This window comes from Propithecus coquereli, unplaced genomic scaffold, assembly GCF_000956105.1.
Source record: "Propithecus coquereli isolate 6110/MARCELLA unplaced genomic scaffold, Pcoq_1.0 Scaffold173, whole genome shotgun sequence".
Lineage (NCBI taxonomy): Eukaryota > Metazoa > Chordata > Mammalia > Primates > Indriidae > Propithecus > Propithecus coquereli.
Window position 1 is genome coordinate 3378524 of NW_012141969.1, and position 13608 is coordinate 3392131.

Genomic DNA, 13608 nt, shown 5'->3' on the forward strand with positions numbered 1-13608 from the left:
ATTTAGGTAATTCTTGAAAGAAACAGAGAAACACTTTTCTCTGGCACAGAGGCACCATTTTTATTGGGCATTGTTTTAGAATGTCACACCTCTATCCACATGTTCTAATGCTAGAGATATGTTCTCCTCCAGCAACACTTTCTGGTACTTTGGCACTAAGAGCCTACCATGACAATGAATGAAGAATTATAGAATGAAAATAGCAACAGCCAAACTGAAACAATTGTGAATTTTATAAAGAGCTGGCATGAGGCATCAACCCAGGCATAGGGAAGCTCATGGAAAAATGATTTTTCTTTACCACATGTGCCAAGTGATGAAAAATACTTTAAGTCTTCAGAATTTCTACAACAGATTGTTTTTTTTTCCTGAGACTACATGTTTAGCCAAAGCTAATTTGCATGGAAATTGGTTGAAGGTGGACATCAATTTTATCTCTGATGGGACGACTTCTAAAATTCAATGTACAAGTGCCTTATGGGAAGAAAATTCTGGGAAGAACATTCTAAGGCATTGTACGTAACTGAGATAAAGCAAACAGACTCTGGAAGGGCCTCTTCCCATGTTCAAGGGGCTGTCACTGCTGGGCAATAGAAGAAAAACGATTTTACTGGGCATTTTATAGGGCAGCCAAACTCATTTGCCTGCTGTGAGAATTTTGCACGTATGTATACCAAATCCAGCTGAGCTGAAAATATGTTAGAGGAACAGAATTTATGAAAAACAATTGAGTAGGACTGGTTTATATGGCAAAGGAAAGAGACTTGATGAAATCTTTTATCTCCTCTTTCATTTCTAATTATGGCTTTTTGAAAAATCTGTGTCAGATTATATTTGAGTAATTTTAGTAGGCATTAATCACAAAATGGTTGAAAAAATGGAATCTGTAGTGGTATAATTATTTTCATCATTTCTTACTTTAAAATCCTTTTGATGAATTCATTTTAAAGAAAAATTTGTTTGTTATTTTTTTAAGTTATAAGACCTTTAAATATATGTTCTGCCTGTGCATAAAAAGAATCCTTTCATAATATATGGTTTTAAGTCCTTCAGGTATCACAGTTGACTATTCTTAATTAATGTGCATGTCTAAAAATGTATGTGTATTCTATCTGGTTTGAAAAAATACAATCAAGATTTTTGAACACTTACTCTGTATGAAAGTCTATGAGGTATTGTGATTGAGGGGAGTGAAGAGAACAGAGGACACAATGGGACTAAAACAGTTCTCATTTGTAAGGATCCTTTAACCCAGTGGGGAATATAGATATATAAATAACATAAATGACTGATTGATGAAGGCAAAACAAAATAAGGGTTAAAAAGTGCTGAGTGTGTAAAACTCTGTGTATACTTATATCGAAATACAGCACTAAAAAGTGTCTTAGGTCATGATCCTCAGAAGCAGACCCTGAGAAGGGGATTGGCACACACTTGATGTATTAAGGATTTGTTGGGGGCAGAGGTGTGGCTGATAATGGGAATGGGAGCAGAAAAGGAAAAGAGAAAATGCCAAGTAAGAATGCCATTTTAGGCTAAGTCTCACAGAGGGCAGCTTCACTATGATCCCACAAGGGAACTCTGGAGTGTAAGCCACACTTCAGAGTTGTCCCAACCTAAAGCAAAGAAGCTATGCTTTCATACTTCCATGTCCACAATCAGTGCAAAACAGTTCCAGTAAACTGAGGGGAGTCTTCGTCCTGAAGAAGAGTTCCAGGTGTTGGCACGGCTGTTGAAAGTACACCAAAGTGAGGAAGGGACACAAAAACCCCTTAAAAGGGGTTTGATCCTTGCACCCTACCCAATAAATGTGGGATATTTTGCATAATTGCACAGTATACATTATCTATTATTGTAAGACATTATGATATGATGATGTTATTTGCACTTAGTCCTGTTAAGGAGTTATACCTTAATATTGTCATGCTCTACTGTAGGCACTTAAAACATAATGCTTTAAAGTAGATATTTAAAATGATTTACTGTTGAAACAATAAGTGAATGAATAAATTAATGCATAAAAACGGATAAAATTCCAGTTCTCATAATATGAAATTTTCCTTCAAAGCCATATTGATGAAACAAGAGACTCTCTAGCTTAGGAATTTAAAGAATGTATTATTTAAAATTTTTCCTTTAAACAGTAAATGTCTCATAAAAAATGCATCTCATAACTCTATCATTTTCAAAACCAGATGCTTTCTAGTGGTTTTCTATTCTACCTGAGTAGAACCTCTGCCATGTACCTGGCAAATCTCCATGAGGGGAAATGGTTCTTTATTTCAATCACTGATTGATTATATACTTATTTATGGATGGCCCAGGAGTCCTGGGAGTTCAAGGGTATCTAGTACTACTTCCAAAAGAATGCACAGAGTAGGAGGGGCTGCAGCACCCATAGCAAATGAATTCTAATCAGAGAAGGCCACAGAATGGATGGATGTGTCCTTACCTTAAGGCAGTTAGGGTGAGGCTATGCAGAGAGTCAGTATTTGAATGCTAAGCTTGCATTTGCCAGATAAAGAAGGAGGGAAAAGGGCATTCCAGCTAGGAATTTTTCCCATTTAAAGGCAGAATGGTGGGGGAGGTGCCAAGATGGCAGACTAGAAACAGCCTGCACTCACTGCTGCCAAGGAGAGGATCAAATGTTGTGGGTAGAGGTTCACCCATGGATGGACCATCTCAGAGAGAGCATTATGAGTCATTAGAGAAGCACCTGGAGACACCTAAAGCAGGGGAAAGAGAGGCATGGTGATCTGCTCAGCAAGATCAGAAGGTACCTGAGAGAAGCATCCACATGCGGGGAAGGGTTAGGGAAGATGTTCTCAGGGCTCTGCACTCCCCCAGTGGACACTGAAACTTGAGCTATGAGGGGGCTCCCCCACCACAGCAGGCCTCTGAACTGATCAGGGAGCTGCTTGGAGACTGAAGAAGGATCAAACAGGAGAGTGGGCACAGTAGGTTCCTGCAAATTTCTGGTCCCAGGTCGCAGCAACAAACACCAACCTGTGCTCTCAGCCCCAGAGAGCTCAGTCAGCACAGGGGTGGGCTCCACAGCAGCCACCTCCCCATTACTCCTGCCAGATCAGAGAAGGAGTAGAGACGGCCAGTGCTCTCATGCACACTGTGACTAGGTGCCATGAATGCCCCAACCTCACCCCACCAGCCATTGCCTAGGGATCTGAGCAGAGCAGGCACCCACCAGCCCTCAGCATCTGCCACCACCATCTTGCCATCTTGATAGCACCACCACTGCCATCTGAATAGCACCACAGCAGCTGTCACATTCAGACCTGGGTGGAGGGAGAGCTCTAGCCACTGCTACTGCCCAGCAGGGCACCACAGACACTCCGGTATCACCAGCTGTGGGTGGCCCAGCTGCTGCAGCCCAAGAAGCCACTGGCTATAGGGCCACAACCAGCCTAAGCACTGGCCAAGACCACCAAACTGTCCAGGTGCCCACCAAGTTCCCACACTCTGCACAGGCACCTGCCAAGGTCCCGTGACCTGTGCAGGTACCCACCAAAGTCCTGCCACCTGCTCTACCACCAGCTGCAGTACTGCAACATGCCCAGTGGTACACCAAGGTCCTGGGACCCACCCAGGCACCAGCCAAGGTCATGGCACCCACCTCCATGGAGAGAGACTTGCCCAGCCCCCTGCACAAGTTTTCAATAGTGGCCTGGGGACCAACACACCAATGCCAGTGGATATACCCCAGCATCAACATGGACTGTGACACCCACAGGATAATAGGACAACACAGGAGAACAGCTGTGTTACAGGTTCTCAGTGTATCTGCCCCCTCCTGCAAGGTAAATCCTCTGGAGTAGGACACAAAAATGCTATCTAGGGAATTCTCACTAAGTAGGGGAGTCCCCAGCAAAGGAAAACTGCTGCACTGCAAACCTATCAGCCCTGAGCTGAAAGAAGAGGCTTCAGATGAGAAGAATCCAGCAAAGGAATTCTAGCAACATGAGAAAACAGGCTAGTTTGACACACCCAAAGAAACACAATAGATCCATAGCAACAAACCTCAACCAAAAGGAAATTGTTGAAATGTCAAAAATGAAATTCAGAATATGGGTGACAAACAAGATGAATGGAATTGAAGAGAAAGTTTATAACCAACAAAAAAACAATCAAGAATTGAAGGAAAAATATGAAAAACTCACTAAAGGGATAGACAACATAAGAAAGGATATAACAGAACTTACAGAAATGAAAGAGTCATTTAGGAAATTTCAAAGTACAGCAGAAAGCTTCAACAACAGACTAGACCATGAAGAAGAAAGAATCTCAGAGCATGAAGACCAGGCTCTTGAACTAACTCAGTCAAAGATACAGGAGAAAGAATAAAAAAGAATGAACAATCACTCAGAGAAATATGGAACTATGTGAAACAAGCCAATATATAAATTATAGCTATCCTGGAGGGAGAAGAAAAAAAAACATGGAAAATCTATTGGCAGGAATTACTGAGGAGAACTTCACTGGTATCACCAGAGATACAGATATCCAGATAAAAGGTGGTCATTGAATACCAGGAAGAATAATAGCAAACAGGACATCTCGAAGACACAAAGTCATCATCAACCTGGCCAAAGTAAAAATGAAGGAGACAATTCTACAAGCTGAAAGAAGAAAGCAACAACTAACCTACAAAGGAAAACCCATCAGATTAATAGCAGACTTCAGAGTGGAGACCTTACAAACCAGAAGATATTGGGCCCCATTGTTAATCTTTTTAAACAGAACAACTGCCAGTCGAGAATTTTGTATCATGCAAAACTAAGTTTCATAAATGGTGAACAAATAAAGACTTTTCCAGGCAAATAAACATGAAGGGAATTTGTTACTACTAGACCTGCCCTACAGGAAATACTCAAAGGTGTAAAAACGCCCAAAAGATAAAGGTTACAGATCTTATAAAAAAAATAGCACAAGGTAGAAAACAAAACAATAAGGTATGACCTAACATGATGAACAGAACAGTATCCCACATATCAATACTAACACTCAATGTGAACGATATGAATGCAAACTTAAAAGACATAGACAGGATGAATGGTGAAAACACAACCCAAGTATCTGCTGTCTCCAAAAAAACACATCTAACCCACAAGGACACACAAAGACTCAAGGTAAAGAGATGGAAAAAAAATATTCCACGAAAATGAAAATCAAGCAGGTGTAGCCATTCTCATATCAGATAAAATAGACTTTAAATCAACAATGATAAAAAAGACAAAGAGGGACATTATATTATATATTGGTAAAGGAAACAAGTCACCAACAAGACATAACAATCCTAAATATATATGCACCTAACATAGGAACTCCCATATTCATAAAGCAAATTCTGCAAGATCTAAGCAAAGAAATAAACAGTAGCATCTTAACATCTGGGAACTTCAACACCCCACTGACAAAACTGGACAGCTCATCAAAGCAGAAAATGAATTACAAAAATGTACTTAAACAAGGCTCCAGAACAAATGGACCTAAAAGATGTTTACAAAACATTCTACCCCAAAACTACCGACTATACATTCTTCTCATAAGCACATGGAACATATTCCAAGATTGATCATATCACAGACCACAAAACAAGTCTCAGAAAACTCAAAAAAATCAAAATCATGCCATGTATCCTTTCAGACCGCAGTGGAATAAAACTACAAATTAATTCCAAGAGGAATACTCAATTCTACACAAAGTCATAGAAATCAAATAACCTGCTGCTGAACAGTCCTTGGGTCAAAGATAAAATTAAGATGGAAATCAAAAGAGTCCTTGAACTGAACAAAAGGAGACAATTTCAAAATCTGTGGGATACAGAAAGAGTACTCCTAAGGGGAAAATTCATAGCCTTAAATGCCTTCATCGAAAAGACAGAAAGATCACAAATTAACAACCTAATGTCACATCTCAAGAAACTAGAAAAAGAAAAACAAACCAAACCAAAAGCCAGCAGAAGAAAAGAAATAAAAAAGCTCACAGCAGAAATAAATCAAATAGTAACCAAAAAAAAACAAAGTATCAAGGAATAAAAGGTTGATTCTTTGAAAAGGTAAATAGAATCGATAGACCACTAGTCAGATTAACCAGAAATAGAAGAAAAAGGACCCAAGCACAATTAGAAATGAAAAAGTAGACATTACAACTGATACTCCAGAAATACAAAATATCACCCATGAATACAACAAAAACCTCTATAACAGCAAACTAGAAAACCTAGAGGAAATGGATAAATTCCAAGACTCGATCAGGCTCGATAGAAATCCTGAACAGACCAATAATGAGCAGTGAGATTGAAGCAGTAACCAGAAGGATCCACAGCTGAATTCTACCAGACCTACAAATAAGAACTGGTACCTATCCTACAGAAGCCATTCCATAACATTGAGAAGAAGGAAATCTTCCCCAACTCATTCTATGAAGCCAGTATCACCATGATACCAAAGCCAGGAAAGGACACAACAAAAAAACTACAGACCAATATTGCTTATGAATATGGATGCAAAAATCATCAACAAAATTCTAGCAAACTAAATTCAACAACATATCAAAAGGATAATTGACGATGATCAAGTGAGTTTCAGTCCAGGGATGCAAGGATGGTTCAATGTATACAAATTGATAAATGTGATTCACCACATAAGCAAAAGCAAAAACAAAGACCATATCATCATCTCGATAGATGCAGAAAACATTCAATAAAATCCAGCACCATTTCATAAAAAAACCCTCAAAAAACTAGGCATAGAAGGAACATACCTCAAAATTATAAAGGCCATAGATGACAAACCCACAGCCAACATCATAGTGAATGGGGAAAAGTTGAAAGCATTCCCCCTAAGAACTGGAACAAAACAAGGGTACTCACTATCACCACTTCTATTAAAGATGGTATTGGAAGTCCTCTCCAGAGCAGCCAGACAAGAGAAAGAAATAAAAGGCATACGAATCAGGAAAGAGGAGGTCAAACTATCCCTCTTTGCTGATGATATGATCTTGTATCTAGAAAACCCTAAAGACTCTACCAAATGACTCCTAGAATTAATAAATAAATTCAGCAAAGTCTCAGGTTACAAAATCAATGTACAAAAATCAGTAGCATATCTATATACTAATAACAGTCAAGCTGAGAATCAAATCAAGGACTCAATATCATTTACAATAGCTACAAAGAAAATAAAATACCTGGGAATATACTTAACCAAGGAGGTGAAAGATCTATACAAGGAGAACTATAAAACACTGAGGAAAGAAATCAAAGATGATGGAAACAAATGGAAAAACATTCTTTGCTTGTGGATTGGCAGAATCATCATTGTTAAAATTTACATTCTGCATCTAGAATCTACAAACAACTCAAAGAAATCAGCAAGAAGAAAACAAACAATCCCATTGAAAAAAGTGGGCAAAAGACATGAACAGAAGTTTTTCAAAAGAAGATAGAGAAATAGCCTAAAAACATATGAAAAAAATGCTCAACATCACTAATCAGCAGCGAAATGTAAATTAAAACTACAATGAGACACCACCTTACCCCTATCAGAATGGCTATTATTAGAAAGTCAAAAAGCAATTTAGATGATGGCATGGATGCAGACAGATAGGCATCCTATCTGTTGGTGGTACTGCAAAATAGTACAACCTCTATGGAAAATAGTATGGAGATTCCTCAAATAGATAAATGTAGACCTACCATTCAATGCAGGAATCTCACTGCTGGGTATCTACCCAAAGGAAAATAAGTCATTTTAACAAAAAGAGACCTGTACTTGAATACTTATTTCAGCACAATTCACAAATGCACAAATGTGGAATGACCTAAGTGCTCAACAATTCATGAGTGGATTAACAAAATGTGGTACTACTCAGCCATAAAAAGGAATGAAATAATGTCATTTGTAGCAACTTGGATGGAACTGGAGACCATTACCCTAAGTGAAGTATCTTGGGAATGGAAAACCAAACACCATGTGTTCATACTAATAAGTGGGAACTAAATTATGGGTACACATAGGCACAAAGAGATATAAAGGATATTGGAAACCATGAAAGGGAAAGGGGAAGGGGAGGTGTGGAATAAAAACTTACCTATTGGGCACAGTTCACACTATTCTGGTGACAGACACACCAAAAGCCTTGACTTAAGCAATATACAAGGTATCTATATAACAAAAACATTTGTAACTCCTTCATATTTTGAAATAAATAAAGGCAGGAATAATAATAATAGCTCGATAACATTTGTCAAGGGCTTTCTTTGTGCTCAGCATTTTGCAATGTGAATCAACATGGATTTGTGAAAGACCTGGGGGTTTAGCTACAATGTGACTGAATTAGGTGGCATCTGATTGTGAATGGCCTTATGTGATGAGGTTCATAAATGGTTTCAGAGTAATTAATATCATTAATTGATTTCCTAGGGTAATAAGCAACTCCTAACAAGGAACAGAAATATCCCTTGCCTTTGGGAGATCATTACAATCATGCTTCTACCCATGGACACAAAAGACTATCCATACCCATGACCTTGAAATCAGAAAACGTTAAACACAAATGCTCACAACCACCTGCCTCAAACACAGGAAAACTGCTAGTTGGAACAAAGATCACACTCATGACCTTGATCTTATTAACCTTAATCACTTATTTGAGCCCTCCACAATACTGCTTCTCAACCTTTAATGTGCATGTAGATCATCTGAGGATGTTGTTAAAATGCAGATAATGATTTAATAGGTTTGGAGCGGGGCCTAGGATTCTGTACTTCTAAGAAGTTCCTGGGTGATGTGATGTTTCTGGTCCATGGACCACACTTTGAGTAATAACTCTAGTTCACTGGTTCTCAGCACTGGATGTGCATTAGAATCACCTGGGAAACTTTACAAACCACTGATGTCTAGATTTGACCCACATAAATTCTGATTTAACATGTCAAGAATGTGTCCTGAGCATTGGAATTTAAAAAAAAATCCCTAGGTATTTTTATTAATAATAAGCAACGAAGACTGAAAACCATCATAGTTATAAATGCAAAGCTAAATGACTAAGGGTATCTCTGACATGTTTACAAAGCACAATTGAGAGGAGAAATAATTTTGTTGAAGAGATGATTTTGGAAAATGTACAGACTATCACGTCTGATTGGAATAGAATACTTAACAAATTTAAACAAAAATTACCAAGACATACAAATAATATTTCATATTGCAATAGTAAATCATTCAGACTTTCTATTAATAACTCAGCAGTTAGGACTGAAAGTGTGTCCTTCAAAGATTTACATACATTATAATACTTAATTATTAGTAAAAATGTTTTTTTCTCTTTAGAAATGTTTGCTCATTATAGAAAATTTGAAATATATAACTCATAATCCCAACTCCTAGAGAAATGTAACATTTTCATATATGTCCTTTCATAATATTTTGCGCATTTATGAAGGGGTTGTTGAGTTTTATAAACCTGCAAATGTGCTGTATTTTATTAAAAGTATCTTAAAAGTATAATTTTAGTGACTACTTTCAACTACTGATGTTTATCTAGTATTTAATTATTTTTTGTAAGACAATATGGGGCATAATAACCTTTTCGCTTCTTTGGCAGAGTGGCTCATCATTGTATATGTCACAGCAGAACTGAAATAATTGAGTTAAATAAATGTCACTAGACTACATTTCTTTCTCCTTTTTAAAATCAAAGACCTGTAGTGAGGCCTCAATATGAAAATTATATGACTCTATAAATAACAGCAAATCTAAGCTATAATATAGGAGTATTCATCATTAGTGTTAGTGGGTTGGGTTTTACTTTTCCTATGGACACATGAAGCTTAGATTAAAAGCACACATGGTGACTTCTTATCTTGCTTGGTTATTCAAACATCTAGTTGCTAATTTGGATGTTGAAACTGCTGCCAAAGAGATACATAGAAATTGCTCAAGACCTGAAAGATACTTAAAAATAGCTTAAGCCAAGCTACAGAAATAGCCTTTGGCAGAAAAGGTGCAATCAGCCTTCCTCTAAGTTGTACGATGGAGGAGCCATTCTTATTGTTAACAATAATTGAATAGTAACTCTCATTATTTAGTTTGATAGGGTGTTAAGGATGGCTTTCAAAAATTTACCCAGGCTAGAATTTTACCAGACCTACAAAGAAGTATGGTACCCATACTACAGCAATTATTCCATAACATCAAGAAGGAGGGAATCCTCCCCAACTCATTCTATGAAGTCAGTATCACCTTGATACCGAAGCCAGGGAAGGACACAACAAAAAAAGAAAACTACAGACCAATATCCCCTATAAATATATATGCAAAATCCTCAATAAAATATTAGCAAACTGAATTCAACAGCACATCAAAAAAATAATCCACTATGTCCAAGTGGACTTCATCCCAAGGATGCAAGGATGGATCAATATATGGAAATCAATAAATGTGACTCACCACATAAACAGAAGCAAAAACAATGACCATATGATCATCTCAATAGATGCAGAAAAAGCATTTGACAAAGTCCAGCACCCTTTCATGATGAAAACCTTTAACACACTAGGCATAGAAGGAACATCTCTCAAAATTACAAAAGCCATACATGACTAACCCACATCCAACATCATACTGAATGGGGAAAGTTGAAAACATTCCCACTAAGAACTGGAACAAGACAAGAGTGCCCACTGTCACCACGTCTATTTAACATAGTGCTGGAAGTCCTAGCCAGAGCAATCAGGCAAGAGAAAGAAATAAAGGGTAACCAAATCTGGAAAGAGGAGGTCAAACTATCGCTTTTTGCTGATGATATGATCTTATCTAGAAAACCCCAAAGACTCCACCAAGAGATTCCTGGAATTGATAAATATATTCAGCAAAGTCTCAGGTTACAAAACCAATGTACACAAATCAGTAGCATTCCTATACACCAATAGCAGTCAAGCTGAGAGTCAAATCAAGGACTCAATAGCATTTACAATAGCTACAAAGAAAATAAAATACCTATGAATATATTTAACCAAGGAGGTGAAGGATCTCTACAAAGAGAACTATGAAACACTGAGGAAAGAAATCACAGATGACATAAATAAATGGAAAAACATAGCATGCTTATGGATTGGTAGAATCAACATAGTTAAAATGTCCATACTACCCAAAGTGATTTACAGATTCAATGGAATTCCCATCAAAATACCAATGTCATATTTCACAGATTTAGAAAAAATAATTCTTTGTTTTGTTTGGAACCAGAAAAGAGCCCAAATAGCCAAAGCAATGTTAAGCGAAAAGAACAAATCTGGAGGCATCACATTAATAGACTTCAAACTATATTAAGTCTATAGTAACCAAAACAGCATGGTATTGGCACAAAAATAGAGACATAGACCAATGGAGCAGAACAGAGAACCCAGAGGTAAAACCATCCACATACAGCCAACTGATCTTTGACAAAGCAGACAACAACATACACTGGGGAAAAGAAGCCCTATTCAATAAATTGTGCTTGGAAAATTGGATAGCCACATGAAGAAGAATGAACAGAACCCCTATCTCTCACCACTCACAAAAATTAATTCAAGATGAATAAAAGACTGAAATGCAAGGCATGAAACCATAAGAATTCTAGAAGAAAATGTAGGAAAAACTCTTCTAGATATCAAGCTAGACAAAGAATTTATGAAAAAGACCCCAATGACAGTCACAGCAAGAGCAAAAATAAATAAATGGGGCTTGATTAAATTAAAAAGCTCCTACACATCTAAGGAAATAATCAACAGAGCAAATAGACAACCTACAGAATGGGAGAAAATATTTGCAAGCTCAACATCCAATAAAGGGCTAATAATGAGACTCTACAAAGAACTAAAGCAAATAAGCAAGAAAAAAATGAAACAACCCCGTTAAATATGGGCAAAAGTCATGAACAGAACCTTTTCAAAAGAAGGTGGACAAATCACCAATAAACATATGAAAACATGTTCAATGTCACTAATCATCAGGGAAATGCAAATTAAAACCACAATGAGATATCACCTTACCACAGTTAGAATGCCTTTTATTAAAAAGTCCAAAAATAATAGATGCTGTCATAGATGCAGAGAAAAAGGAATGCTTATACACTGTTGGTGGGACTGCAAATTAGTATAATCTTTGTGGAAAACAGTATAGAGATTCCTCAAAGAACTAAAAGTAGACCTACCATTTGATCCAGCAATACCACCATAGGGTATTTACCCAAAAGAAAAAAAAGACATTCTATGAAAAAGACACCTGCACTTAAATGTTTATAGCAGCAGAATTCACAATTGCAAAGATGTGGAAACAACCCAAGTGGCCATCAATACATCAGTGGATTAATAAAATGTGGTGTATGTATATGATGGAGTACTGCTCAGCCACACAAACATGGTGAACAAATACCTCTTGTATTAACCTGGATGGAACTGGAGACCATTCTTCTAAGTGCAGTATCACAAGAATGGGAAAACAAACACCACACGTACTCAATATTAAATTAGAGTTAACCAATGAGCACACATGAGCACAAAGGGTAGTAAAATCAGTGGAAATTATGAAGGGGGGAAGGAGTTGGAGGGTATGGGTGAAAACCTACCTAACAGGTACAATGAACACTATCTGGGTAATGAGCACACTTATACCCCTGACTCAAGCATTACAAAAGTGATCCATGTGACCAAAAACATTTGTGCCCCCATAATATTTTTAAATAATATTAAAAAAAAAAAAAAAAAAGAAAGAAATTTTTTTAAATTATAATGGCTAAAGCAAATTAAATAAAAAAAAAACGCAAAAAAAAAAAGAAAGAAAGAAAGTAAGGGAATGGGAGAGTGATTAAGGAAGGGAGATAGATAATTTATTATCTTGGACTCTGAGAAAAGATATGAAGAAGAAACATGTATAATAGGATTTTTCAAATGAAATATGGTGCTTGTCTGATAGAAACACATCCCTTTTTGTCTCTAAAAAAAGTCAATAAAGACTGCATTGCTCACAAATACACACATGATGGAGAGACATTGCAGTGATGTCTCCAAAGTGAGGTAGCTCACTTTTTCTTCATCCAGCTCTTTATATGAATATAAGTTGCCTCGTAGGTTTTTGTTGTCTGTTTGGAAAATGAAATAAGTTAAATGCTTAGTCAATGCCTTGTAGTCAATAAATCTCAAAAAAAATTATTGCTATATGTATTACCATTAAAGAGTTTATGAAAGAAAATATGAAAATGATCACTCTTTGGACAAAAAACAAAAGCAAAGGAATACAATTTTCATAAGTACCCAATAATTTTCACCATTTCAACATAAATATGTCAGATATATAATTTCAATGCCTATCTCAAAGTGTATCAATTATAAACTCAACACATTTCAATGTCTCTATATTGTTTTATGTGTTAACTAATGGTTTATTCATTGTTTCCTGTTTTCTTTCCTTTGTCCCTCTTTCAAACACCCTTATCTTTCAATTCTGTTAATGATTACCTCTTTTGGGATTAAACGCTACATGCTGTATGTCCATATTTATACCTTTAAATAAAATAAGGAAAATTTGTTAAATATCAATTTTATAT